Here is a 27,381-nt window from a genome sequence, read left to right on the forward strand (position 1 = left end):
ACACACCGTGGAACTATGACCTGAGCTGAAGCCAAGAGTCAGATGCTTAACAGACTGAGCCATTCAGGCACCCCTTGATTACTGATTTCTTAAACAGTTAAGCCTTTTCCAAAACATATCTATTTGATTCTGATCAGTTCTTTATATCTGTACCTATACCTGCAGTACTTGATAAGACATATCTGCTCTTTTTCTTTGCTTTATTATCCCCTAAACTCTCTTAATGGAGACTCTTGAATTTCTATGGAAAGGCTTCACAGTTAATCTGATCTCTGACAAGACTGAATTGTAATGGGCCTTTGCCACTCCAAGACTTTCTTAACACCATCTATTCCTGTTTGGGTATAAAAGAAATTGGCTTTTCTAGTTCTTGCAGGCCATGAATTTTTGTGCTATTTATTCCCTTTCATTTCTGCTTAATCCCTTTATGATTTCACCTCCTCTTGTAATTCCTTGCCAAACATAGCCAAATAATATTCAACACATATTACTAAGTTTCTTCCTTTCAATGTTTTCCATGAGAGAGGTACTTGGGTGGCTCAGTTGGTTAAGCGTCCGACTTTGGCTCAGTTCATGATCTGTGAATTTGAGCCTCGTGTCGGGCTCTGTGCTGACAGTTCTGAGCCTCGATTCTGTGCTCTCCCTCTCTCTCTCTCCCTCTCTCCCTGCTTGTGCTCTGTCTCTCTCACTCTCTCAAAAATAAATAAACATTAAAAAATTGAAAAAATTAAGTCAATGGTTTCCTCATATGAGAACCAAAACTCCATTAATCACACAAAAAAACTGACTAAGTATTTTTCCTCTTTATAACATAAATTAACATTTCCTAGCCTTGAGTGTCAATTTTCTTACCTCTGCCACCCATCTGCTAAGCCAATGTGACATATATTAGGTTTTTCTGTGTAGTACCCAATTACTAATACCATTTTCTCTATTAGCCAGAGGATACTAGACCATGTTATGGCAACAGACATTCTCGAAACCTAGTGAGTTAACAAAATGCCTCCTGGTTTTTTGCTCACAAAGCCTGCAGTGAGCTTGGATGACTCTCCTCCTTATAACCACTCAGAGATCCCACTTCTTCAATCTTACATCTCTGCCTTCTCAATATGAGGCTCTCAGTTTTCCAGGATAGGAGAAGCCAAGAGACATGACAACCAGGCAGAAGCTTTCAACTGCCTCACAATGCATATGACACATATCACTTCTGATCATATTTCATTGGTTAAAGCTGGTAATATGGCTCCACCTAACATTAATCACTAGGGCTGAGAAGTGTACTTCTGTGTGTGTCCCAGAAGAGGGAATATGAAATTGGACTTGATGAGTACAGAGTATTGTCTCTGCTTAGCTGAGAACTTGAAGGATTAGGAGTCAAGTCAGATGAACAGATGTGAGGAGTATTCTGGGTAAAGGGGATTACCTGTGTGAAAGCCTGGAGGCTAGAAAGAAAGTGAATCATTTCAGAAGTGACAGAAGTGTTCTGTGGTTGAATCTTTGTGAGGGCAATATGGGATAAAGGAGGTGGACGGGAGTAAAGGAAAACCAGCTAGGGGCTGCTATCATGCAAAGCCTTGTAAACCATAGTAAGGAGGAAGGACTTTATCTTATGTCAAAGTGTTATAAGCAGGGGAGTGATAATTTCATAGATACTTATTAGAAAATCATTCTGGCTCCACGGAGTCCAGAAAAGATTGGAGTGTGTAAGACGTGAGACAGGGATACAGTTAAGACATTGTTGCAGCAGTCCAGGCAAGAGATTGCCTGAATTTGAGTAGTTTCAGAGAGGATAGAGTGATGCAGATATGTATGAAAGAGTCATAGGAAGTAGAATCAACAGGAATTGATGGCTAATTAGCTCTAAACAGGCAGAGGAGTCAGGGATAAAACCCAAGTTTCTGATTGGGCAACTGTGTAAACTGTAGCATCATCACTGATGGTAAACATAGGCAGAAGCCCTTAGACAGTTACCCCAGCCTGTGATATTTTATAGTAGAAACCTGACCTGATGTTGACTGCTGAAAAGACTTGAAAATTACATTAGCCACCTGAACATCAGGAGGAGGCAAGGCCTTCTTTCAACCTAGCTTTTGTTTCTTTTGTGGTTTTGTGTGTGTGTGTGTGTGTGTGTGTGTGTGTGAGAGAGAGAGAGAGAGAGAGAGAGAGAGAGAGAGAGAGTCTGGAGGGGGAAAAAAACACAGACTGCTTTTCAATATCAACCCTTTCCTAACAAGAAACTGAAGGCTCACTAATGACCCTGTGTTAGTATAGCCACTTTGGAAAAATAGTTTAGTATTACCTAAAAAAGTTAGAATATATACTATAATGGTTAATTTTATGTATCAATTTGGTTGGGCCATGGTGCCCAGATATGAGGTCACACATTATTCCAGATGTTTCTGTGAGGGAGCGTGTTTTTATTTATTTTTTTCTTTTTCTTTTTTTTTAATTTTTTCTTTTTTTCTTTTTTTCTTTTTTTCAATATATGAAATTTATTGTCAAATCGGTTTCCATACAACACCCAGTGCTCATCCCAAAAGGTGCCCTCCTCAATACCCATCACCCACCCTCCCCTCCCTCCCACCCCCCATCAACACTCAGTTTGTTCTCAGTTTTTAAGAGTCTCTTATGCTTTGGCTCTCTCCCACTCTAACCTCTTTTTTTTTTTTTTTTTCCTTCCCCTCCTCCATGGGTTTCTGTTAAGTTTCTCAGGATCCACATAAGAGTGAAAACATATGGTATCTGTCTTTCTCTGTATGGCTTATTTCACTTAGCATCACACTCTCCAGTTCCATCCACGTTGCTACAAAGGGCCATATTTTTAGATGAGATTTACATTTAAATCCGTGGACTCTGAGTAAAGCAGATTGACCTCCATAATGTGGGTAGGGGTCATCTAATCAGTTGAAGGCCTGAGTAGAATAAAAAACAGATATCCTCCAAGCAAGAGGGAATTCTACAGCTGATGGCTTTTGGACTTGAATTGCAACATCAGCCATTTCCTAGGTCTCTAGCCTGCTGGTACATCCTGCAGATATTGGACTTGCCAGTCTCCATGATCATGTGAGCCAGTGCTTTAAAATCTTTCAACAGATAGCTAGCTAGCTAGATAATAGATAGTATACCTATATATATTAATTTATATAAGTGTATAAACATCCTATTGGTTCTATTTCTGTGGAAAGCTCTGAGTAATACATATACTAACCATGTAACCTAGTAATTCTACCCCTTGGGATATACCAGAGGAAGACAAGCAGATGAGTACCATTCTTGTACACATACAAGAATGTTAATAGTAACATTGTTCACATTTGCTAGCATTGTTCACATTTGTCCTATACTATAACTACATAAATGTACAACAGTAGAATATATAGACAAATTGTGCTGTGGGCGTACAATGGAATGATACACAGTGAATGAATGGAATGAATAGAATGAATGAAGGCACACACAAAAACATGAATGAATCTTATGAAAATAACACTGAATGGAAAGAAAGCAAGATACAAAAAACTATACATGATAAACTCCATCCATATACATTTCAAAAACAAACAAAAGTAAATTATAATTTTAAGGATGCATACTTAAGTGGTAACACTATAAAGAAACTAAAAAAGAAGCGATTACCAAAAAATGCTAGAGAATAGTTATTTTTAGGGGATATAAAAAGAAACATATAGGAGACTTCTGAGTGCTGGCAATGTATTTCTTGTCCTGGGTGGCGGTTATGTGAATCTTCACTCATAATTATTCAATATGCCATTCATTTATGTTTAAAGCATTTTATATATATTTTCCCTACAATGTAAAAAAGTTTTTAAGAGAAATCTACTTATGATACTTTTCTGAAATGCTCCTCATTTTTTTTTTCAATGAGAGGGTGTTTTGTTCTGACCACTGGATCAGATAAAATGTGCCCATCTTCCTCTCTGCTCCAGTAGAATGGTGTTAGTTTGTGTGTGGTGGTGGGGGGGGGGTGGGGCTGGCTAATCCTAATACGGATGGGGCCTGGTCACTCTTATTCCCTAAAAAGATTAACAATCCCGACATGACCTCAAATTGCTGGGCAATATTCACTTTAACTTCTACCACTAAAGCCTGTAGCAGAACTTCTGTGTCTTTAGGCTTTTCCTTCTGTTCATTTGCTTTTTCTAATTACAAGTGACAATGAGGATCTAAAGAGGCCTTGAGACATTAATACAATCTGAGTGTCCACAATACCAAGTCACTGTTTAGTCTCTGTTGTCACAGGTTCCAAATAGGCCTGCTTTGGCCAGTCTCCAATTACTGGCCTTTGTTCACTGTTTTTGTTTTTGTTTTTGTTTTTGTGATTAGCACTTTTGACATAGTTCCAACTGGTAGGTGGTTTTGCCTGCATTTTGATGCAGTGTTAAATGTCCATGAATTTTTGCTTAGATAGTCACAACAAAGGCTCTAGTAATTTTGAGGTTATATATGACCTCTAGTGCAGAAAACACTGACTTTCTACAATTTTTCTTTTCTTCCCTGTGTCAGGAACCTGCCAGTAGGGCACCATTTCAGTAGCATATTGTAGATACAATTTTAAAATCTCTTTCTGCATGAATTAGGCATCACAGAGTCCCCAAACATGCATATTTGGTGTACCATTTGCTTCTTCCCTGAATTTTTACTGCTTTCCCTCTTGCCTGTCACAGAGGCTTATCCCAAGGGATTCTGCCCAGAGAAATGAAGCAGGACAGGGGATTTGGATCAATCCAAACTTAATTGCTATCATGAGTCTCTCTTTCTCCACTTAAAAAAAAAAAAAAGTAACAAATTTGGTTTCAGTTGATGCTGGCTTATCCATAGCTTCTAGGACCTCTCTTCATTTGACACTTCTCCTACCTAAAGCAATTCATGCAAATTTGTGATTTTCCCATTCTATGTTGGCCATATATAGCCATGAAGTGTTCGGTCTAAATTCATAAACAATGTTTGTCCCCAGGAAATTAACCAACTTCAACAACTATTCTCTTTCTTGGGTAGGACTGGCCTAACCTTGGGAATTAGCACGTATTTTGAGGCATGACTCTGTCAGTGGTCGAGCAGTCATGATGCAGATGCCCTCCTGACTCTATTTTCTGGAAAATGATTACTTTATTATGCTGATGGACATTATTTCAGAATTCATCTATAACCTTGGACTTAAATCCTCCAAAATATAATCTTCGTTTACAGAAGCCATACTTAAATGTGGGGTTGTGTTAACTACAAAAAAATCTGATTACAATGGTTCGTGGCCCCATCCATTATTAAAAGAACCATTTTGGCCCCTGCAAACTCTCCTCCAGTTATTTCTAGAAATTTCCAGGAAGTCTTTTTTTTTTTTTTTTTAACATTTATTTATTTTTGAGAGAGAGAGAGAGAGAGAGAGAGACAGAGCATGAGCAGGGGAGGGGCAGAGAGAGAGAGAGGGAGACGCAGAATCCAAAGCAGGCTCCAGGCTCTGAGCTGTCAGCACAGAGGCCCACAGGGGGGTCCAACTCATGAACTGGGAGATCACGACCTGAGCCGAAGACAGGCGCTAAACCGACTGAGCCACCCAGGCGCTTATTAACAAATCCTGTCAGACTCCAGTTCAAGATGGCGACTTCGGAAGGCTCTGAGCTCACCTCCTCCACAGAGCACACGGAATTTACACGTATAAATAGGATAGTTCCTCCCGAAGAGATCTGAAGGCTGATGGAACAGCTACTGAACAGCCAAAGACAGGAAGAAGGACAAGGCGGAGACACGGTAAGAAAGGGAAAACCCACCCCGACCCTGCGAGCCACAGTGGGGAGGGATAGTACTGAGGAACCCGGAACAGATTCTCTGGCCTGGGACACAGAAAAGAAGCCACGGTCTACAAGAGAAACAACACTAGAACTCTGCCGAGCGGTGGAGGAGAAAGCTGACCTGGTCAGAGGGGCGGGAGAACGGTGCGGTTTATGTTCCCAATTCTACCTTAAAAGCCTGGGCCAGAGCAGGGTCACCATAACGGGCAGTTCCAGTCCTGACCGGGAGCTCTCGTGACGGGGAGCTCACGACCTCAGTGAGCGGAGGGTCGGCAGGCCCACGCCAGAAAAAAAGCACAGAACAAAAGCCACAGACTAAAAGGGGCCAAGGAACTGTGGGAGCGCTCCCTAGCCGCTCCCCACCTCAAAAGTCCAGACCGGAGTGGGGTCTGGCCGCCACAAGGGGCGGTGTCCAACACCATTAGTAGTGTGTCCTGACACCATAACTGGTGGGACAGATGGTCACAGAAGGCTTGCCACCTCAGCAGGCTCAGGGTCTGCGGGCACACAGAAGAAAAAAAAAAAAAAAAAAAAAAGCTTAAAAGAGCCAAGTTAACTGTGGGAAAGCTCTCCCCTCCCCCTACTTTGAGCCCAGACTGGAGCAGGGTCTGGATGCCTTAAGAGGCCTGTTCAGTGCCATCGTTAGTGGGCCGTGATGCCATAACTGGTGGGTCCCGTGGTCACAGGGAGCTTGTGACCTCAGCAAGCCCAGGATCCTGAAGCCCGTGCGAGCCCCATTCGTGCTGGGGCACAGAGAAAAAAACGCACAGTTTAAAAGGGCTAAGGCACTGTAGGACCTTTCTCCCCTCCTCCACCTTAAAATTCTAGACCAGAGCAGGGTGCAGTGCATGGTGAACTTGGGACCTCAGTGTGCTCAAGGGCCACAAGCCCATATGGGGCCCATCACCCTGTGGTGCTGGGGCACAGAAAGCAAGCCACAGTTTTGTGGGCTGTTTGGTTTTTGTTTTTACTTTTAAAATTTTGTCTTTTTATTCCCTTTTCCTTCCCCCCCCCTTTAAAAGTTTTACATTTTCTATCATTATTATTATTATTATTACTATTACTATTACGATTTCTTTATTCTTTCTATAAAACACCACAGTTTAAAATAGTAATTAGCATATTCAGCCACAGCTACACCCAGCCAGCAAAAGTCACCAAGCACACACAGTCTGCATGGGGGACACCATATACAAGACCATGCCTTCAACTATAGAAGAAGTAGGCATTTCGCCTAATCCACAGAAACAAACACAGAAAGTCAAGCAAAACGCGAGACAGAGGAAGATGCTCCCAAAGAAAGAACAAGAAAAAAAAGCCTCAAAAAGAACTAAATGAAACAGAGTTAAGCAATGTACCTGATAAGTAATTTAAAGTAATGATTGTAAAGATACTCACTGGGCTAGAGAAGAGTGGAAGAACTCAGTGAGACTTTTAATAAAGAGATAGAAAAATATTAAAAAGAACCAATCAGAGTTAAAATTCAATAATTGAAATTAAAAAAAACAAAACAAAAAACAGTAGAGGGAACCACCACTAGATTAGAGGATGCAGAAGGCTGTATCAGCAATCTGGAAGACAGGGTAATGGGAAGCACCCAAGCTGAACAGCAAAGAGAGAAAATAATTTTTAGAAAAGAGGGTAGATTAAGAGATCTCTTGGACAATATCAAGCAAACAAACATTTGCACTATAGGGGTCTCAGAAAAAGAAGAGAGAGAATGTAGCAGAAAAATTATTTGAAGAAATAATAACTGCAAACTTCCCTAATCTAGCAAGGGAAGTAGATATACATATCCAAGAAGCACAGAGTTCCAAACAAAATGAACCCAAGGAAGTCGACACTATGGCACATAAGAATTAAAATGTCAGAGGTTGAAGATAAAGAGAGATTTTCAAAAGCAGCAAGAGAGAAACAAAAAATTACCTTCAATAGAAAACCTTTAAGGCTATCCACTGATTTTTCAGCAGAAACTTGGCAAGCCAGAAGGGAGTGGCATGATATATTCAAAGTGCTGAAAGGTAAAAAAAAAAAAAACCTACCACCAAGAGTATTCTACCTGGCAAGATTTAAAGGAGAGAATTTCCCAGACAAACAAAGGGTAAAAGAGTTTATTCACCACTAAACCAGCCTTACAAGAAATGTTAAAGGGACTTATTTAAGTGGAAATGAAATGGACATAATTAGACATAAGAAAAATATGAGAGGTGCCTGGGTGGCTCAGTTGGTTAAGCATCTGACTTCAGCTCAGGTCATGATCTTGTGGGTTAGTGAGTACAAGCGCAGCATCAGGCTCTGTACTGACAGCTCAGATCCTGGAGACTGCTTCAGAATCCGTGACTCCCTCTCTTCTGCCCCTCCCCTGCTCATGCCCTGTCTCTCTCTGTCTCTCAAAAAATAAATAAATGTTTAAAAAAATAAATTAAAATAAGAAAAATATGAATAAAAAGATGTAAATTATAACAACATATACACAAATATAGAGAAGGGAATACAAAGAGAAAATAAGGGGAAAAAGATCTTTTTCTGTTTTTTTAAAGAATGTTTGTGAAATTAAATGACTATCAAATTAATATGAACCGCTATTTACTTAGGATGTTATATATGAACTTTATGGTAACCACAAACCCAAAACCTATGATAGATACACAAAAAATAAAGAGAAAGGAAGCCTAACAAAACACTGTAGATACTCATTAATCACAAAGAAAGAGAGGAAGAGAAGAAGAAAGTAACAAAGAAGAACTACAAAACCAGAAAACAAATTTTAAAAATGATAATAAGTACATACCTATCAATAATTACTTTAAATGTAGTTGGCATAAATGTTCCAATCAAAAGCATAGAGTGGAGGAATGATAAAAAAACAAGACCCATCTTTATGCTGCCTGAAGAGACTCACCTCAGACATAAAGATGCATATAGACTGAAAGTTAAAAAAAAATTCACTGTGCAAATGAAAGCCAAAACAACAAACAAACAAACAAACAAAACCCAAACCCAAAACAAAGATGGAGTAGCAATACTATCTCAGACAAAATTGACCTGAAAACAAAGATAGCAGACAAAGAATTGAATAATGATGAAGGGATCATTCCAACAGGAGGATATAACAATTGTAAATATCTATGCACCCAACAGTGGAGTATATAGGTACAGAAAATATTAATAAACATAGAGAGAAATTGGCAGTAACACAATAATAGTAGGGGACTTTAACACCCCACTTACATCAATGGATAGATCATCCAAACAAAATCAATGAGAAAACAATGTTTTTGAATGACGTATTGGATCAGATGGACATAATGAATATATACAGAAAACTCCATCCAAAAATAACAGAATAAACGTTATTTTCAAGTGCACATGGGACATTCTCCATATATATCACATATTAGGCTGTTAAACAAGCCTCAATAAATTTAAGAAGATTGAAATCATACCATGTATCTTTTCCAACCACAACAGTATGAAGCTAGAAATAAATCACAAGAAAAAAACTGGAAAAAACACAAACATGTGGAGACTAAACAACATGATACTAAACAACCAATGGATCAAAGAAGCAATAAAAAAAAAAATGCATGGAGACAAATGAAAATGAAAACACAATGGTCCAGAATCTCAGAGACACAGTGAAGCAGTCCTAAGAGGGAAATGTATAGCAAACAGGCTTACCTCAGGAAATAATAAAAAACTCAAGCAATCTAAAATGACACCTAAAGGAACTAGAAAAAAAGAACAAAGCCCATAATGAATAGAAGAAAGGAAATAATAAATATCAGAGCAGAAATAAATGATGTAGAGACAAAAAAAATAAAAATAAATTTAAAAAAAAACCAAAAATTAATGAAACCAAGAGCTAGTTCTTTGAAAAGATAAACAAAATTGACAAACCTTTAAGTAGACTCATCAAGAGTCTGGACCCAAATAAATAAAAGGAACCAAATAAATAAAAGCAGAAATGAGAGAGAAGTAACAACTGACACCACAGAAATACAAAGAATTGTAAGAGAATACTATGAAAGATTACATGCCAACAAACTGGACAACGAAGAAGAAATGGATAAATTTCTAGAAACATACAGTCTTCCAAAACTGAACCAGGAAGAAATAGAAAATTTTAATAGACTGATTACAGCTAACACAATAGAATTGGCTATTTAAAAACTACCAAAAAAAAAAAAAAAATCCAGGACCAGATGGATTCACAAGTGATTCTGCAAGACATTTAAAGAAGAATTAATACCTATTTTTCTTAAACTATTCCAAAACCTAGAAGGAAAGCTTCCAAATACATTCTATGAGGCCAGCATTACCCTGATACCAAAGCCAGACAAAGACACTACAAAAAAAAAAAAAAAAAAAAAAAAGGAAGAAGAAGAAAAGAAAAAAAAAGAAACATACAGGCCAATAGATGCAAAAATTTTTAATAAAATATTAAGAAACTGAATCCAACAACACTTTAAAAAGATCATTCACTGCAATCAAGTGGGATTTATTCCCAGATTGCAAAGATGGTTCAATATTCACAAATCAATCAATGTCATACACATCAATGAAATGAAGGATAAAAATCATATGATCTTCTCAATGGATGCAGAAAAGCATTTGACCAAATTCAACATCCATTCATGATAAAAACACTCAACAAAATGGAAGTAGAAGGAACATACCTCAACATAATCAAGGCCATATGTGAAAAACTCACAGCTAACATCATCCTCAATCATGAAAAACTGAGAGCTTTTCTCCTAAGGTCAGGAACAAGACAAGGATGTGCACTTTCACCACTTTTATTCAACATAGTCCTGGAACTCATAGTCACAGCAATCAAACAACAAAAAGAAATAAAACCATCCAAATTGGTAAAGAAGTAAAACTTTCACTATTTTCAGATCACATTATATTATATATAGAAAATGCTAAAGACTCCACAAAAAACTATGAGAACTAATAAGTGAATTCAGTAAGGTCATAGGATACAAAATCAATAAACAGAATTCCATCCATTACATTTCTAATAATGAAGTAGCAGAAAGAGAAATTAAGAAAACAAACCCATTTAAAATTGCATCAAAAATATTAAAATACCAGGATACCTGGGTGGCCAAGTCAGTTGAAGCATCCAACTCTTCATATCAGCTCAGGTCATGATCTCACGGTCATGATATCAAGCCCCACAACTGGCTCTATGCTGAGTGTGGAGCCTGCTTGGGATTCTCTCTCTCTCCCTGTCTCTCACAAAATAAATAAACTTTTTTTTTCAAAAATCTTAAATAATAAAAAAATATATCTAGGAATAAACTTAACTAAAGAGGTGAAAGACCTATATATGAAAACTAAAAAACTGATGAAAGAAACTGGAGATGACACAAACAAATGGCAAAATGCTCATGGATTGGAAGAAAAAATATCATTAAAAGGTCCATATCACCCAAGGCAATCTACAAATTCAATGCAATCCCTATCAAAATACCAATGGCATTTTTCACAAAGCTAGAATAATCCAAAAATTATATGGAGCCATAAATGACCCCAAATGCCAAAGCAATTCTGAGAAAGAAGAACAAAGCTGGAGGTATAATAATTCTAGATCTCAAGATATACTACAAAGCTGTAGTAATCAAAACAGTATGGTACTGGCACAAAAATGGATACATAGATCAATAGAACAGAATAGACACCTCAGAAATAAACCCATACTTATATGGTAAATTAATTTATGACAAAGGAGAAAAGAATATACAATATGGAAAAGATAGTCTTTTCAATAAATGGTGCTGGGAAAGCTGGACAGCTACATGTAAAAGAATAAAACTGGACTGGTTTCTAACACCATACACAAAAATAAACTCAAAATGGATTAAAGACCTAAATGTGAGACCTGAAACCAAAAAATTCTAGAAAAGAACACAGTCAGTCATTTCTCTCACATCTGCCATAGTAATATTTTTTAGATATGTCTCCAAATGCAATGACAGCAAAAGCAAAAATAAACTATTGGAACTACATCAAAATAAAAAGCTTTTGTACATAAAGAGAAAATAAAAAAGACAACCTATTAAGTGGACAGATAGATATGTAAATTATATATCTAATAAAGGGTTAATATCCAAAATATATCAAGAACTTGTACAACTCAATATCAAATAATCTGATTAAAAAATGGACATTTTTCCAAAGAAGAAATACAGATGGCCAACAGGTATATGAAAAGATGCTTATAATCACTGATCATCAAGGAAATGCAAACCAAAACCACAATGAGCTATCATCTCATGCCTGTCAGAATGGCTAAAATCAAGAAGGCCAGAAGCAATAAGGGTTAGTGAAGATGTGGAGAAAAAGGAACTCTCATGTGAATTGGTATAGCCAGTGTGGAAAATAGTATGGAGGTTCCTCAAAAAATTAAAAATAGAAATAGCATATCATCCAGTCTTTCCACTATTGGGTATTTACCCAGAGAATACAGAAACACTAGCTCAAAAAGATATTTGCACCCCTATGTTTGTTGCAGCAGCATTATTTACAATAGCCAAGACATGGAAGCAACCCAAGTCCATCAACAGATGAATGGATAATAAAAGTGTGGTTTACACATGCACACACACAAACACACACACATTGGAATATTACATAGCTATAAAAAGGATCAGATCATGCCATCTGAGACAACACAGATGGATCTACGGGATGTTATGCTAAGTGAAATAAATCAGACCGAGGAGGACAAATACCATATGATTCCACTCCTAATGGAATCTTAAAAAAAATGATTAAACAAACAAAAAGCAGAAACAGCACCATAAATACAGAGAACAAACTGATGGTTACCAGAGGGGAGGGAGGTGGGGGATTGGGCAAAATGGGTGAAAGGGAGTGGGAGAAAGAATCCTGTCAGCTATCACATAGTGCTTGCTATTTCTTAACTCCTGCTCCAGCTCTCTTTCATGAGACCTGCCATTGTCCCCCCATCTCGGCTGCCCACTAGTGAGCAGCCACCCTCTAAGATCTCTAACCCCAACATGCCTCATTGAGAACTAGTCTAATCAGAAGTTGGGGTGCTGTTCATGCCCCCTTTGAATGGCTTTCTTTGCACCTCGGTGTCCTACAGTGTTTCAGTGAAATACTTCACCCCATTTTGTTTGCAGCCGATCTCTCAGGACACACTCATGAGCCTTCGCAGAAGTAATTTGATTCTTCCTCAATTATGCCTTCTTTTCAATCATTTACATACCCCCAAGAGTTCTAAATCCAGCCCTGTTGACATCAGACTTACATTTTACTTTAAAACTTTTTCTGCATTGAGATGCTTCTTCATAAGTGGAGGAAATTCAAAGACCATGACAATAATAGGAAGAAGAAATAGAAATATCTTTAGGATCCAAGTAATCCTCCCCAAAGCAATGTATTAATCTTGTCATGCCATTTGAAAGTTTGAGTTCTGGCTTGAGAGTGATTCTTGGTGAAAAATTCAGAAAACTATTTGACAAGGCTTAATCATCCATATTCTCTTTAGACATAAAATTACTCTAGCATAGAGCTGTATTCTGGAGGATAAAGGGTAAGAAGCTCTGGTGGTAATTGGAGGACACAGAAAGTGACTCTCGGGGGAATAATAAAATTGATACAGGAATAGAAAAAACAAGATAGTGCTTCCAATGATTGTAAAATAAATTCTATTTGCCATTATTGAAGAGTGTGCTGTCAGAGGGAAAGTAGACTAGAGAGGCACAAGCTATGGGGTTTTTTTGCAAAGTGAGAAGTGAGTAAAGATACTGAAGTCTAGACATCCAGGGAAGTTTGGTTCAGGCTGGTGGTGGGGATGCCAGTGGAATGAGATGGTTATGGTTCTGCAGATCAGCAGTAGCAGGAGCAAGGGCTGAGTACACAAAGCACTTGCTCTCCCATGAGGGCTAACCTGTAGCTTTCCTGTTACTTGTGGCAGAGTTAGGTGGAGTGGATAAAGTGAAACTAGTATAACCTTGGCTTTCCACAGATTTAGGAGATAGAAAACCTTCCAGCACTTAGGTGTTAGAAAACCACGTGGCCTGCTTGGGCTGCAAACAGGTCTTTTAGTGAGTATGCATCACTTCCCATACTCATAGGAACATTAGGGTCCCTTCTCTTTTTATCTTCATTGTTAGACAACCCCGTTTCTCTTTATCCAAGTTTCTGCTTCATGATATCCCTACTTTTGGCCAAAATCTCATGGAATGTGCATTTGCCTCAGCAATGGCTGACACTGTGACATTCAGAGTGGTTTCCAAAGGCAGCAACCATCACGAATGCCTCTTGGTCACTATAGACATGCAGAGCTTTATCTCTGCTTGACAGGTTAGAGCCTGAAGTTATCTTAGAAATCAACTTCTTCCATGTGATAGTTTATAGTTTATTAGGCCAACAGTTATTTATTGATGATCCCCTACGCTAGATGCTGGAGCTACAGAGATGAACAAGACAGAGTGAATCCTACACTGATGGCATTTACAATGGACAGACAGGGGTAAGATTGGGTGTGATGAAATTCCATTGGGGCAGCCCCTACCCTTGCATTGAGGGATCAGGGAAGGTTTCCTAGAGCCAATGACAGATGAGCTGGAACCAAAGGATGAGAAGGAGCAGCCAGGCAAAGTGAAGGCAGGAAACTGAGGTCAGAGAAATTAAGAGTAGAGCCAGGACTATTTCTCAAACCCTCAAATTCCCAGTACCTTGTTTATTCATGGAACATAGAATGGTAAATCCTAAGCCGTAGAGTTACAGAGAAGAAATCATACCCTCTTCCTTCAACAATCCCATTGTCTGATAGAGAAATAAGTACATAAACAAACACAACATGATGAGATAAACACTTTGATAGCTTCAAGCACCAAGAATTTATTATGTGTTCAAAGGTGACATTTTACTCTGACTGTGGTCAGGAAGGGGGATCAGGTGATTTTGGAGGTAAATTTGGATGAAAATTAGGTGGTCACCAGGTAAAGGGACCAAGGAAAGCAGTTCAGATACTTTCCTGGGAAGCCTCCTTTTCCTTTGGAAGGCTCAGAAGCACCCAATCCAGTGGTATATTTGATGAATTATGAGTCATTCAATATGACTGGAACACGTGTATGGGAAAGGGAAGGAGATCAGGAAATGGGACTAGAGAGGCAGGCAGAAGCCACATTCCCGAGGGATTTGTAGTGGGTTATGTTAAAAAGTTAGAAATTATCCTTGAAACAATGGAAGCTAGTGAATGACTTAATTTGAGACTAGCCACATTTTTTTTCCTTGAAAGAACACTTTATCGATAATATGGAGAATGTGTGGGGAAAGGTAAGATTAAGGTAGGGAGACTAGAGGAAAAGCCATCAAAGGAGTCCTTGTGTCTGTGGTTGTCTGAATTAAAGCAGTGTGAATGAAGGGAAGTAGAGGATTTTGAGAAATACTTAGGAGTGAAATTAAGGTTCTGACTTGCCTGAGACCTTCCTGGTTTTAGCAGTGAGAGTTCAAAATGCTAGAACTCCTCAATCCTGGGAAAAGTAGGATGATTGGTCATCCTCGATGGAATTAACCCTGCAGTGAGAGGGATAGGTAGAAAGAGAAGTCAAAGGTGACTTTCAGGGTTTTAGATGGTCATCTCGGCCAACAATGGCAACATTTATTAAGATAGGGAAATATAGAGAAGAGTTGCAGAGTTGGGATCTGGGTAATATAAAAAAGTTATTTTGGACATGATGGGTTTAGGTGATTATGCTATATCCATTGGAGATTTTTAGATGGTGGGATATGGTTCTAGAGCTCAATCATCAGAGCTGAGTTGCAAATAGAGACTTGGGAGTCAAGTACAGATAAATAGTATTTGGAAAGACTTCTGGTCAATATGGAAAATAAAGCAGACACAGGAAAACCTCTGTCCTCTGTCTGTTAACTATCATCTATCTATCTATGCCAGATAATTTGGAATCAGTTTACTTTAAACATATAGTCAATATTTAAAATATAAAAGTAAATTTTTAGGGATCAGAAATGAAGAGAAAATCCTAAACCATTGTGCTGAGCTACATTGTAAACAAAGATCCAAGAGACGAATAGGGAATCTTGTGGACACTAACTTTTTATGTAAGGTCTAAAGTCAAGGATCTAAACTGAAACAGGACCCTCTGTATGAAGTTGGACATCAGGAAGGGGCTGCCTTATCTCTGAATGAGCATGAAGCAGGCCACCTGTTCTGAATCATTCTGGGAAAAGGGTAATTTCAGAGAAATCAGAACCTCAGTCTAACGCTGCATAGATTTCCTTGTGATGGATGTCCTGTGGGAAACATTCCTGCTGAAAAAACAAAGCACATGAGGCAACAGCATGAGGGTAGACAATCCCTAACATGAGAATCAGAAAGCACAAAAAAATGACAGAATTCACAGATAATAAAGCATTCTGGAAGAGACTTTAAAATAAATTTGTTTAAAAATTTACAGGAATAAGGGAAGGAATAAAATATCTAAGACTAGCGTGGGGCATTATGAATAAAGAACAAGTAGACAAAATAAATATTTAGAATAAAAAACATTTATTGAAATTAAAAAAATCTGAATAAATAGGTTAAACATAAGACTAGATAGCTAGAGAATTAGCAAACTGAAATATATGAAGAAATGACCCAGAATGTAGCACAGAGGGATAAAGAGATGGAAAATATGAAAAAGAAATTAAAATATATTTAGAACCTAATGAGTAGCTTTAATATACATCTAAACAGCATTCAAGGAGGGCCTAAAGAGTGTAAGGGAGAGAGAATTTCTAAAGGAATATTGGTGAACAGTTTTTCAATATTAAAAACTGGTGTGGGTCTTTAGAGAAAAATGATATGCCAAATCCTCAGCAGGATAAGTCAAAGAAATCTATACTTAGACAACTTGTAATAAAATTTCAGCCATCATGGATATTGAGAAAACCTTAAAAGCTACCAAAGAGAAAGCACAGATTAGTTATAAAGAAATGACATTCAGACTGACAGCAGATTTCTCATCAACAGCAGATGCCAGGGACAAAGAAAAACCATCTTCCCAGTGCTGAGGGAGGAAAGAAAACCCAGAACTCTATGTAAGATTAAATGGTCACTCAAGAATAAGGGCTAAATAAGAATATTTTCATAAAGAAATTTATTGCCCACAGGCACATCCTCAAGCAATTGCTGAAGGATTCACTTCAGTAAGAAGTATATTGAAATCAGGAAAAAAATGGTGAGAAGAATAATAGTTGAACAAAGATATTTGTAAAATGCAATCTGATAATGATTGACTAAAAAATATTTTTAAAAAGTTTTATTCAAAAATAAGGTGAAATTATGTGTTCAACAACAACATGGAATATGGGAGAAGTTTTCTTTGTGGAAATGTTCTAAGGTACTTATGCAGGGGGGTGATAGGTATATGAGTAATTTTGGAGTAGAGTATGCACTTTACAATTTAAGGATGGCATGGAAGCAGCCTCGGTATCCACTGATAGACCAACACACACAATGGAATATTACTCAGCCATAAAAAAAATGAGATCTTGCTATTTGTGACAACATGGATGGACCTAGAGGATATTATGCTATGTGAAATAAGTCAGACTAAGGAAGACAAATACCTTATGTTTTCACTCATATGTGGGAATATAAAAACCAAAACAAACAAATAAACAACAAAAAAAAGCAGCATCAGACCTATAAGTACAGAGAAAAAACTTATGGTTGCCAGAAGGCAGGGAGGTGGAGGATGGGCAAAATTGGTGAAGGGGAGTGGAAGATACAGACTTCTGATTATGGAATGAATAAGTCATGGGGACAGAAATCACAACATAGGGTATATAGTTAATGATATTGTAATAGTGTTGTATGGTGATAGATGGTACCTATACTTGTGGGCATGGCATAATGTATAGAGAAGTTGAATCACTGTATTGTACATCTGAAACTAATGTTAACATGTGTCAACTATACTCAAAAATTAAAAAAAAAATAACATAGAGTTTAAGGATGGCAACAAAAATAATATAAACAAAATAATTTCCAAAACAGTAAAGGAAAAAAAGGAAAAGGGAAAGAAAGGAATTAAATAAATTCAACAAATGACAGGGAGAGAGGAAAAAGATACATCATAAAAAACACCAAGTAAAATGGTAGAAATAAGGGACACCTGGGTGGTTCAGTCGGTTAAACAACCAACTCTGGCTCAGGTCATGATCTCACGGTTTAAGCCCTGCATCAGGCTCATTTCTGTCAGCACAGAGCCTACTTCAGATCCTCTGTAAATAAAAAAAAAATCATTAAAAAAAGAAATAGGATCTGGGGTGCCTGAGTGGCTCAGTTGTTTAAGCATCTGACTCTTGATTTCAGCTCAGGTCATGATCTATCTCACAGTTTGTGAGTTCAAGCCCTGCACCAAGTTCTGTGCTGATGGTGCAGAGCCTGCTTGGGATCTTCTCCCTCTGCCCCTCCCCTGCTTATGCACACACACACTCTCTCTCTCAAAATAAATAAACTTTTTTAAAAACTTGGGAATTTATTCCAACATGATTGATGTATTAGGGGGTATTTGGAGCATAATAGAAAATTTACATTTACTTTTGTATGATTCTGTCTGCAAGAAACACTGGATGGATACTGAAAAGGACACCCTACTGGACCAAGCTGTGTAGGAGTACACAGGATGCAAGTGTTCCAAACATCCATCGGCTCCTCGGTTCACCCCAGGTGCTGTAAGCCACACCCATCCACACCTGCTTCTAGATGGCCCTCCTTCCACGGCGTCCTAAGAACTGCCAGCCTCCTGACAGCTACTTCCACAAGCAAACTTCAGGTGTTTTCAAGGTAAAATGTCAAATCTTTTGCAGTATGTCTGTATTTCTTAACTGAATAAAACCTATAAAACTGTGCTACTATGTTTTTCTATCTTTTAAAAAATATGCTACTGATGATGTTTTTGAGTATTGTTCCTCTAAACCCACTTTTGTCATAAGCCCTGTGATTTTTTTTTTAAATTGTTACTGTTTATTTATTTTTGAGAGAGTGAGCGTGAGTGGGGAGGGGCAGAGAGAGAGGGAGATGCAGAATCTGAAGCAGGCTCCAGGCTCTGAGCTGTTAGCACAGAGCCCAATGTATGGCTCAAACTTGAAATTGATGAGGTCATGACCTGAGCCAAAGTCAGACATTAACCGACTGAGCCACCCAGGAACCCCATAAGCCCTGTGATTTTTACTGCCATCACAGATTTTTACCATCACAATGTGGTAATTTTAAGAATGTATATGTCATATCACAGTGGAAGTCACTGTATATTTAAACATTAACTACCAGAGTATAATAACATAAAAGGTTTAATATTAAAGGAATGAGCTATACTAGCAAAAATAAACCAAAAGAAAGTTGAGGTAACAATTTTAATATCAGACAAGGAAGAATTTAAAATAAAATGTATTAATAGAGTAAAGATGTTTGGGTTACAGGAAAAGATTGGGGGGTCAGTCTTTATTGGGAAGAACATCTCCACTGAAACTGGGAAGGAAGAGGTTAGGATGAGCCGGAATAAATGTGTCCCCAGAGGAGTAGGGATGGATATTGGGGAAACTCCTGCCTGGTACCTGTATTCTGCCTTGGAAGCAGGAAGAAATCAATGTGGCAGTATGAACAATAGCTCCCAAGGGTGTCCCTGTCCAAATCCCTGGAACATGTGAATATATTACCTTGTATGGCCAAAAGGACTTTGCAGATGTGATTAAGTTAAATGTTTTCATATGGGGATAGTATCCTGGGTTATCCAGGTGGGCCCAATATAATCACAAGTGTCTGTAATTAAGAGGAAGGCCGTGGGAGCAAAGTCAGAGTAGGAGATGTGACCACAGAAACAAAGGTGGTAGTGATGTGAGAAGAGGGGCGGGAGGGAGGCCTTCAGAAGCTTTGAAAAGCAAGGAAACACATTCTCTCCTGCAGTCTCCAAAAGGAACACAGCCCTGCCGGTATCTTGATTTGAGACTTCTGACCTCCAGAACTGTAAGAGAATACATTTATACTGTTCATGTGAAGTCACTACCTCTGTGGTAATTTGTTACAGCAGTAGCAGAAAACGAACAACACCAGCTCCCGTATGTAAGAAGAAAGCCCTATGACAAGGGCTTGAGGAAAGTGAAATGCTCACTGTAGAGACCAGGAGAGGAAGCTGGGGAGGGACACACACACAGGTTTCTAGGCAGCAACAAAGCCCAGCATATATTGGCAACCTTGAATGTATCGTGAGACCAGTGGTTGTGCAGGAAAAGAAAAGGCAGAAAACTGGGTTCATTCGGAACCGGAGTTTTTCTAGGCAAGTGTGGCAGAGGAATTCATAGGCAAGAGAGAACTGCAACATGCAGCCTCAGCTGGCTACAGGATTTGTCTAGAAACCTCCTTTGATACTACAACTTGAGTAGTTGCGACAGGGAATGTATGTCCCTCAAAATCTAAAATATTTTCTATCAGACCCTTTATGAAAAAAGTTTGCCAAACCCTGCTCTGTAGTATGGCTGCTTTGGCGAAGTTGAATGTGAAAATCTTCACTGGTCATATCCTTTTTTTTTCCTTCTGTTTTCCTCTCTTGGTTCTTCTGTCCCATTAAGTGGGTTGTTACTTTCTCTGTTGCCTCACCTGAGCTCAGAGCTGGTTATTAGAACACCATACGCAGCAAGCATCCTGCTGCTGGCAGGAGGCCTGTTCTGTAGAAGCAGACCAACTGTCGACCTCTTCTGAGGAAGCTCCCCTGACCCCTGGGCTCTGTGTACTCTTCACACTTCTGAGGCAAGAAAACTCAGTCCATTCAGATCCCCCTTCACCTTTTCTGAGTCAAGTGACCCATATACTCATGTAAGGACAATGTCAAATCTCTCTCCCTACTCTAGATCTCTAGGCATCAAGTTCTTTCCAAGATTCCCTGCTTCCTGATTCTCTCATCTCTGGGCTGTGATGCTCTTCTCCTGATATGTGTCCTTCCCATGAGGAGAAAGACCCATAGCAGTTCTCTTTGCTGAGACTTCACAAAAAGTCTCAATCATTATACTTAAAGCCCACAGGCCTGAGAAGTCCTTTGGCTTGGGAGAAGCAAATAGCTCAGAACTGGAAATTGGGAAGGAAAGGAAATTATTGTCAAATCCTGCTGTTTGCAGAATCTTTATTTGTTCAATAAATACTTACTGAAAACCTACTTTGTTCCCAGCACCCAGCTAAGTAATGAAAACATTGTGCTGAGCAAAACAAGAATGATGCCTTCCTTCAAGGAAGCTAGTGGACAAGACAGACATTGAAAAAGTGATCCCATAAATAGATTCATAATTATGAATCTCGATAACTGCTTTGAAGGAAGAGTCTGGGATGATATAAGAAAGCACAATTGAGAGCTGAGTGAGTCACACACATGCCCACAAACTGATTAATGCTTAAATCACTCAGTTTTGCCACTGTAATCCCTCTCTGAGAATATTTTTGAATTTGCTTTCAGCACCGTTTTTCTCATGAAAGCATCCTCTGCCCTGGCCATGTTCACTGAGGATATGCTATATTAATATTTACAAGCAGTAATAAGCCTCATAAGGTTAAACCTTTTGGAAACATCTGGCTTTTCACTCTAAAGTGATCCCAGGTTGAAGCTATGTTATCCTGAATTACTAAGCAGAACAAAAGTGACAAGACTGTTCATCACTGATAAAATATTTCCTCCAGCGAACAAGCATGAAGATTCTTAGATATGTTTACAAGATGTTGTGGTTGGGGTGAGGGAAGGATAAGGGATAAAGGTGGGGGCACAGCTGGCTTCTGAACTAATTTCCCTGAAATATAAAGCTCAGTAGTAAATGACTGTGACAAAGCATCATTTCTTCATCAAACTGAAATGAATGAAAGTGAAGGTGATATTCTTTGAATCAGTCATTGTTACAGCCTTTGCTTTTTATTGCTGGGAGGAATTGTGCCATAATAATATAATAAAATAATATAATTTATATATACTCACTTTGCATATATAAATTACGATTATATGTATATATATATATATAATCTCATATACATATATATGTAATTATAATCATATATATATATATATATCCACAGTGACTATACATGGAGGAGAATGGTGAAAAGGAAATATAATGTCTAAGATTAATCCAGGATTTCTGATTTTTAAAATAGTTTTAATTTATATTAATTGATTATAAGTAAGAAAAATTATTTCCAATATATGTTTTGACCATTTGGGGAATTAAATTGTTAGTTCATATCACTTATCTATATTCCGCTAGGGGTTTCAGGTTTTCCTTGTTCCCTTATGTTAATCATTCTAGATGGATAGATATGGATATAGATATAGATATAGATATAGATATAGATATAGATATAGGTATATAGAGATAACATCATTTTATTACAGTCAAAAATACATTACATTCAAAATGTTAGCTGTCTTTTACAGTACAGTAGTATTAACTCTATGCACATTGTTGTGTAACAGATCTCTAGGACCTTTCCATCTTTCTAAACTGAAACTCTATATCCATTAAACAACTCTCCTTTTTCTCCTCCCCCAAGTCCCTGACAATCACCATTCTACTTTCTATTTCTAAGAGTTTGACTATTTTATTTTTTTAGTTTTTTTTTAAATTTTTTAATGTTTACTTTTAATTTTTTTTAATGTTTTTTTTGAGAGAGACAGAGACAGAGTGTGAGCAGGGGTGGGGCAGAGAGAAAGGGAGTCAGAATCCAGAACAGGCTCCAGGCTCTGAGCTGTTAGCACAGAGCCCGACGCGGGGCTCGAACTCACAAACCCTGAGATCATGACTTGAGCTGAAGTAGGACGCTTAACCGACTGAGCCACCCAGGTGCCCCTTTTAATGTTTATTTTTGAGAGAGAGAGAGACAGAGAAAGACACAGAGTACCAGTGGAAGAGGGGCAGAAAGAGAGAAGGAGACACAGAATCTGAAGCAGGCTCTAGGCTCTGAGCTGTCAGCACAGGGCCTGATGTGGGGCTGGAACTCACAAACCATGAGATCATGATCTGAGCTGAAGTCAGACACTTAACTAACTGAGCCACCCAGGCAGCCCTAAGTTTGACTATTTTAGATATCTCATATAAGTCAAATCATTCAGGCTTTGTCTTTTTGTGATTGGCTTATTTCATTTAATATCCTCAAGATTCATCCATGTTATATATAGCATGTGAAAAGATTTCCTTCTTTGTTAAGGCTGAATAATATTCTATTGTATATATACCATGTTTTCTTTATCCATTGACCTGTTGATGACATTTAGGTTGCTTCCACCTCTTAGCTGTTGCAAATAATGTTGCAGTAAACATGGTTGTGCAAATATGTCATTATGATTCTGTTTTCGACTTTTTGATAAATACCTAGAAGTAGGATTGCTGGATTGTATGTTAATTCTATTTTTAATTTTTTGACAAATGTCCATATTGCTTTCTATAGCAGCTGCATCATTTTACATTCCCACCAGTAAATAGTGCACCAGGGTTTCAGTTTCTCCACATCCTCATCAACATTGTGGTTTTTCAATTTTTTTTATAATGGCTGTCCTAATGGGCATGAGGTGATATCTCATTGTGGTTTTGATTTATATTTTTCTAATGAGTAGTGATATTGAGAATCATTTTAGATGGTTGTTGGTCATTTGTGTATCTTTGGGGAAATGCCTGTTTTTTATGTATTTTGTTTGTTTTTTCCTGTCTTTTAAATTGAAAAATTTTAATTATAAGAGTTCTCTGTATATTCTGGATATTAACCTCTTATCAGATATATGGTTTGCAAATATTTTATTCCATTCCATAGGTTGCCTTTTTACTATATTGTTTCCTTTGCTGCAGAGAAGTTTTTATGTTTGATGTGGTCTCATTTGTCTATTTTTGCTGTTATTTTTTGCTTGTGTTTTTGATATCATATCGAAGAAATCATTGTCAAAGCCAATGTGCCAATGTAATAAAGCTTCCCCCTATGTTTCCTTTTAGGAGTATTGTGGTTTTAGGCCTTACATTTAGATCTTTAATCTACTTTGTGTTAATTTCTGTACTTGGTATAAAATAAGGGTCCAACTTTGTTATTTTGCACTTGAATATCCAATTTTCTTAACCTTATTTGTTGGAAAGACTCCCCTTTCCCTATTCTGTAGCCTTAGCACCTTTGCCAAAGATCAGTTGACTGTATATGTGAGGATTTATTTTCAGGTTCTCTACTCTGTTATGCTGGTTTATATGTCTGCCTTTATGCCAGTATCATACTTTTGTGATTACTGTAGCTTTGTAATATGTTTTAAAATCAGGAAGTGTGAGGCCTCCAGCTTTGTTTTGCTTTCTTAAGATTATTTTAAATGTTTAGCGTCCTCTGAGATTACATATGAATTTCAGGATTTTTTTTTCTATTTCTACACAAAACATCAATGGAATTTTGGTAGGAATTACATTAAATCTATAGATCATGTTGGGTAATATGGCTACTTTAACAATATTAAATCATCCAGTCCATGAATGTAGGATGTTTCTATTTATTTGTGCCTTCTTTAATTTCTTTCAGCAATGTTTTGTAGTTTCAGAGCACACATTTTTGCCTCCTTGATTAAACTTTCTCCTAAATATTTTATTTTTTTTGAATGCTATTATAAATGGAATTTTTTCTTAATTTTTTTTCAGATTATTCAGTTAGTTTATAGAAATGCAACTGAGTTTTGCATATTGATTTTATATCCTACAACTTTGCTGAACTTTTTTATAGTCTAACAGGTTTTTTTGTGGAATATTTGGGATATTCTACATGCATACAAGATCATGTCACCCGTGAACAGAGATAATATTACTTCTTCCTTTCCTATTTTGATGCCTTTTATTTCTTTTTCTTAGCTAATTATTTTGGCTAGGTCTTCCAGTAATATGTTGAATGGAAGTGGTAAGAATGGGTATCCTTACGTTGTTTGTGATCTTAAAGAAAAAAACTTTCAATTTTTCACCATTGAGTATGATGTTAGTTGTGGACTTTCCATATATGTATGACTATACATAATGTGGTAATTTCCTTGTATTCCTAGTTTGTTGAGTGTTTTTATCATGAAGAATGTTGAATTTTGCCAAATGCTTTTTCTACATTGAGATAATCATGTGGTTTCTTTTTTCATTCTGTTAATGTGGTTTATTACATTGATTGTTTTTTGTGTGTTGAACCATCCTTGCACTTCAGGAATAAATCGTACTTGGTCATGATGTACAATCTTTTTAATATGTTGTTGAATTTGATTGAAGTATTTTGTTGACGATATTTTTTATCAATATTCATCAGAGATATTGGTCTATAGTTTTTTGTTTGGGCAGTATCTGTCTGATTTTAGTATCAGGGCAATACTGGTCCATCTACTGAGTTTGGAATTGTATTTCCTATTCAATTTTTTGAAAGAGTTTTATATGGTGGCTTCACTGGTGAGTTCTACCAAACATTTAAGCAGGAATTAATACCCATCATCTGTGACTCCAAAGAAAGAGTATAGATTTTTCTATTTCTTCATGATTCATTCTTGGTAAGTTGTATGTTTCTAGAAATTTATCCATTTTTTTCCTAAACTATCTAATTTGTGGACACATAATTGTTCATAGTTGACTGTTATGATCCTTTTCATTTCTATGGCATCAGTTATAATGTCTCCTCCTTCATTTCTGATTTTTGTTATTTTGAGTATAGTTTTTCCTAGTCTAGGTAAGAAATTATTGGTTTTGTTTATCTTTTCAAAAAATCAACTTTTCATCTCACCGATTTTTTCCCCATTGTGTTTCTATTCTCTATTTCATTTATTTCTGCCCTAATATATATTTTTCCTTTCTTCTTCTAACTTTGGTTTAGTTTGTTCTTCTTTTTTCAGTTCACTGTGAAAGAAAATTTTATAGCATTAAGTAAAAGGTAATTTAGAGAGTTCAATAAATGGAAGCTACTTGATCATTTTTATAATCTATGAAAAGAGATAATGATACAAGTTGAATCACAAATCAGTGAAGAAGAGATTCAATAAATGGCTCTAGAACAATGGATTAATTATTAGGGGAAAAATCAATTTATACCTTTACCTCATATTACAAAACAAAACACATCCCAAAAGAATTAAAAAGTTAAGTGCAAAAAATAACTTCCAACAGTAAAATTCTGATTAAAAGCAAGAAAAAATAAGAATGCAGCCAATGCTATTTTTATTTGATGTTGCTCTAGAAATGCTAGTCAATAAACTATAATGAACCTTAAGTGAAGTTGAATACTGGAAAAGGAAAGTCAAAATATGAAAAAAATATTGACAAAAAAAATTAACTATAAATTATGAGAGCATAAAAAATAGAAGAATAGTTAGTATAAATATGAGTTGAGTAAAATAGCCAGATATAAGGTAAATATTTTTAAAAAATCAGTTGCTTTCCTATAAATCAGTAGTAATATAAATATATAATGGGAATAGATGCCACTCTTAATTGCAATGGCAGTGAACATACACACAGAGAGATTAGTTAGAAATAACTTTAACAAAAAGTGTGGGAATTACTAAAAAGTCTTTATAATTTTACTGATTATTACAATGGAATTAGGAAAACTAAATAACAGTGTAATTTTATCCTGACATTACTCTACAGTAATTGTAATCAAATTTGCAATGAGTTGTTTTGAAACTTGTCAAAATAATTCTATAGTTAACCTGGAAGAAGAAACATGAAAATACTAAATGAGAAATCTTCAGGGGAAAAAGACAGCAATGAATGGGAATGGGAATGTGTGGAAGGGTAGTTGGTAACACAGAAGAGTAAAACATGTTATTAAGCTACAATAATCAGTGTGAAACTGCTGCAATAATTGTTAGATTAATAACATAGACACAAAAATGGACACAAAATGCATTATGATAAAGGAAAAATCACAAACTAATGATAAAAGAATAAATGAATTTTTCAAGAAGTGATGTGAGGAAGATTGATTAATTGGGGAAAGAAAGTTAGATTCTTAACTTATGGTTCTACATCCCCAAATGCAAAATTTTAACTACAAAAACTTCAACAATAAAATAATCAGAATAAAACAAAGGTGTACATTTGTTAGGTCTTATATGGAGAGTATCTTATTAAACAGGATTCAAAAATGTTACAAGCCTTATATAAAAATACATAGGAAAAAAGATAGGGGGAGATATACCAAATATTAGCAGTGTCTATCTAAATGGTAGATATTGGGTAATTTCAGTATTTTTCTTGATACATTTCTATAGTGTTCAAATTTTCTACAATGAACATGATTTACTTTGATTATGTAATAAAGTTTTTTATATAAAAATAATCACATTATTTATAAATGTTAAGTGAAAATTCAAAATATAAATGTAAAATTAAGAAGTATAAAATATAGAGGGGAAATTATTTCCAACCTAGAATTCTATATCCAGCAATATCGTCAATAGAATATGAAGTAATTAAATTAATTTCAGAATTCAAAAGGTTGATAAAGTGTGTCTGGCTGATAGAGTTGGGTAAGTACTGGCTAATTCATCAACCCATTGCTTAG

General features: G+C 36.8%; 1 long non-coding RNA gene across 1 annotated transcript in view; it reads left to right on the forward strand.

Moving 5' to 3' along the window:
• The first annotated feature begins 5,436 nt into the window (after positions 1-5,436).
• LOC128773543 (uncharacterized) overlaps positions 5,437-27,381 on the forward strand; it is a 100,692-nt gene continuing 78,747 nt past the window's right edge. The window contains exons 1-2 of the long non-coding RNA XR_008417903.1: positions 5,437-5,766; positions 18,426-18,648. This is a non-coding gene — a long non-coding RNA (uncharacterized LOC128773543). The remainder of the gene's footprint in view (positions 5,767-18,425; positions 18,649-27,381) is intronic.

Source organism: Panthera pardus, unplaced genomic scaffold (assembly GCF_024362965.1).
Source record: "Panthera pardus isolate Hobbes unplaced genomic scaffold, ASM2436296v1 HiC_scaffold_25, whole genome shotgun sequence".
Taxonomy (NCBI): Eukaryota; Metazoa; Chordata; class Mammalia; order Carnivora; family Felidae; genus Panthera; species Panthera pardus.